The sequence below is a fragment of the Mustela putorius genome, unplaced genomic scaffold (assembly GCF_011764305.1).
Source record: "Mustela putorius furo isolate JIRA1106 unplaced genomic scaffold, ASM1176430v1.1 tig00003834_pilon_pilon_pilon, whole genome shotgun sequence".
Lineage (NCBI taxonomy): Eukaryota > Metazoa > Chordata > Mammalia > Carnivora > Mustelidae > Mustela > Mustela putorius.
In genome coordinates this window covers 94,209,571-94,213,147 of record NW_025421987.1, presented here as the reverse complement: position 1 = coordinate 94,213,147, position 3,577 = coordinate 94,209,571, and the positions used below count along the sequence as shown (strand labels likewise).

General features: G+C 49.2%; 1 long non-coding RNA gene across 1 annotated transcript; it reads right to left on the bottom strand.

Annotated features, from left to right (window-relative positions):
• Positions 1-294: 294 nt before the first annotated feature.
• Positions 295-3,282, bottom strand: LOC123394354. The gene is made up of 2 exons (XR_006609030.1): positions 3,011-3,282; positions 295-718 (listed from the first exon to the last, which is right to left on the bottom strand). It is a non-coding gene; the product is annotated as an uncharacterized LOC123394354 (long non-coding RNA).
• Positions 3,283-3,577: the final 295 nt, after the last annotated feature.

Genomic DNA, 3,577 nt, shown 5'->3' with positions numbered 1-3,577 from the left:
CGGTAAAACTGTGAGCTATTGCCAGCCTCACTGGGACACTGATTTCTCTGGCACAGAGAATTACAACTGTGATGGTACCAACAACAGGATGGTGAGGCGGAAGAACCCCAAGGGCTATCCCACCGTCTCTGCAGCAGGGACCCCCCACCCCACTCGTGGTCTGTTGGCGCAGTGTCTCTGCAGCAGCTCCTGGGCCCTTTCCAAACCCTTGCCAGACACCTGTTCCCTGACCGGCCCGTGGAAGGAAGGCAGAAGATACGTGAGAGCAAAATCGACCCCATCCAACTAAAAAGCTCAAGATAATGTAGTAATTTATTACCATGAAAGTTCAGTCAGCTTTCTCAGAAAAACCAAGTGGAGGTTGGGAGACAGTGCCACGTGGCCTTCAGCTGTGCTTGGAAGAGGATAACCCCGGGCAGACCTGGTTACCTCGCCTAGCTGGGACGAGAACAGTCCCCATTTCTCCCAGGGTTGCTCTTTCAGCTGATGGTGACATCAAGGATCTTCTGGTGAGGTCTGCATAGCTGGAGAGCAAGCAGCTTTTGTGTCTGACAGCCTCCTTTCATCGAGGGTGGGTAGTGTCCCCCTGACTCTCCCAGCACTGCCTGGTGACACATGGGTCTGCCTAGACAGATGCCGGCCCGGCCTGGAAAGTGATGGCACTGTCTCTCATCCGCTCTGCCCAGCCTGGCCACTGTCTGCCCTGGACGGTCATCCCCTGTGGAGAGAGCAAGGCTGTAGGCTTCTTGAAGATGGGCTCCCACCTGCGTCACCATCTTGCTGCCCACAGTCCCTGGGACCCACGCTCGATGTCCCAGGCTTTCGTAAAGATTTACAGAGGCAGGCTTGTAACTTGAAGCCTTTTGTAAAGTCTCATGCCAGATAGGATTTCTGTTCTTATTAGATAGGCATTTGATAAATGTTTAACAAGGGAGTCAACAGAGGATGGTGAGGAGAAGGAGGATGTGGAGGGAGTAAGTGTTTCAGAACTTCAGATCACAGTGGGGGAGGGCTGCTGAAGAAGGGTCACCAGGATGGGCATATGGGAATGGGGACAACTTCTAGCTTGGGAGCATTACACCAGCACTCAGTTCAGCAACAAGCACCGATCATCTGTAGCAACATCCTGGTCACAGGGGCCCATGAAGAAGTTGTGAGAAAGAGGGTCCCAAAATAACTCCGTGACAGCTAACACTGATCAAGCCTCACATTGTGCTAGGCACCCAAGTAAGTTCTTTTTGCTTGGGTGACCTTGTTCAGTCCTCCCCACAGCCCCATGATATGGTTACTATTATGATCATCCTCAACCAATAGAGCAGGTAAGTGAGACCCAGAGAAATTGATTAAGTTCCATCAAGGCTACAGAGAGCCAAAATAGTCAGTGCTTTGAATGCCAAATTAGGACTCTGAATTCTCCGCAGTGGCACAGGGGAGCCGCTGAAGGTTCTTTTTTTTTTTTTTTTTTTAAAGATTTTATTTATTTATTTGACAGACAGAGATCACAAGTAGGCAGAGAGGCAGGCAGAGAGAGATGAGAAAGCAGGCTCCCTGCTGAGCAGAGAGCCCAATGTGGGGCTCGATCCCAGGACATGGGGATCATGACCTGAGCTGAAGGCAGAGGCTTTAACCCACTGAGCCACCCAGGCACCCTTGCCATTGAAGGTTCTTGAGCAGAGGTGTGACGTGGTGCCTCAGAAGAAGGCAATAAGACGTAGCAGTTAGGAATTTGAACTTTGACACCAACCTGTTTTTTTTTTTTTTAAATCCCAGTATTGCCAGGTGGTAACTGTACAATCTTAGAGATATTATCTGACTGCCCTGTGCTTCAGTTTTCTTATCTATAATAGAGGGTAATAAAAGCATCCAGCTTTTTTTTTTTATTATTATTAGCGCTTTATGACGGTATATGAGATAGTAAAAGTAGAGCTCTTAGAGCAGTGATAACACATATAGAGGTGCCTGGGTGGCTCAGTGGGCTAAGCTCTGCCTTCGGCTCAGGTCATGATCTCAGGGTCCTGAGATCCAGCCCTGCATCAGGCTCTCTGCTCAGCGGGGAGCCTGCTTCCCTCCCCCTCTCTCTCTGCCTGCCTCTCTGCATACTTGTGATCTCTCTCTCTGTGTCAAATAAATAAGTAAAACCTTTTAAAAAATGATAACACGTATGTGTGTGACAACTGTCAGCTACTGTCAATGTGTTAGCTGCCTACTGGACCAGTTAAAGATAGGTCAGAGGCAGGAGGCCAGCAGGACACAGGACTGAAGTATTGCTGCCAAGGGTGATAGCCACTGGAAGAGAGAACAAGGTATTTTACAGTAAGATCCAGCAGGATTCATTCACTGGAAACGTGGCATGAAGAAGAAGAATAGTTAGGGGCACCTGGGTGGCTCAGTCAGTTGGGTGTCTGCCTTCAGCTCTGGTCATGACCCCAGGGTCCTGGGATGGAGCCCCAAATTGGGCTCCTGGCTCTGTGGGAAGCAGTGGGAAGTCTGCTTCTCCCTCTCCATCTGCCTCTCGCCACTGCTCATGAGCTCTCTCTCTCAAATAAGTAAATAAAATCTTAAAAAAAAAAAAAGAATAGTTAACAAGGACTCTCAGGTTCCCACTGTCATTAACTGAGAGAAAAAGGACTTCTGTGAACAAGAGAAAAACTAGGAGGGAACTAGTACTTGGAGGGCAAGACACAATTTGGAAAGCATGGGAGTGATGTCGAGGGGAGCTCGGGTTCCATTACCAGCTCTGCCACCAGCTGGCTATCACCTTGGCAAAAGCCTCTTTCCTCCTCCAGACCTCAGTTTTCCCATCAGTAAAATGAAACTTTTGCACTTAAAGTCTCAAAAATCTCTCCCAACGCGGGTATTTTCCAACCTTACCTGGGAGTGCTCTAATGGGAGAGTGATACTGATGGCCTGGCTCTTAGGCTTTTTGAGGTTCGGGGGTAGTTGCTGGGAGGAAGGGAGTAACATAAGAGGACCCCCCCCCCTTTCCTTCATGCCCTCTTTGATGTTGTACCTCAGGCCCTGGGACAGCCCCTTCCTCCGCGCTCTCCAAAACAGCCTGTCCCATAGATCCTTGCACCCGTCAAGAGGTTCCAGGCACTCGTAGCAGAGAAAGTGAAGTTCAGTTCATTTGATTTAGCCACACTCTCCTCCACTTGATTGGTTCCTGGCTTGAGCATTGTTTATCTGCCAGATTAGAGAAGAAAGGAGAGGTTGTTTTTAAAAGTTCACCGTCCTTAGCATTGGCGTCAGACTCACAGCCACAGGGAAACTGGACCCTTGCTGGTGTTGCCAGACCAGGAGAGCTTCTATTTACAAGAGGTTGCACCTGAGGGGGCGGAGCGCCACCTGCCCCATGCGTGCCTCCCGCTGGTCTCCGGCAGGTGCTGAGGAGCGACTTCCATTCAGGATGGCTACAGCAGAATGCATGGCACTTTTCTGAGAAAAGCTGCATTTTGAAATAAGAGTTTCACATAAAATAGAATGACAAAACCAAAGCTGAGTAATGTTGAATTTGAAATGTTGAATGCATGTCAATCCACTTAGAAACAAACACGGCAGGGGGGGATTTTTCTTTCCC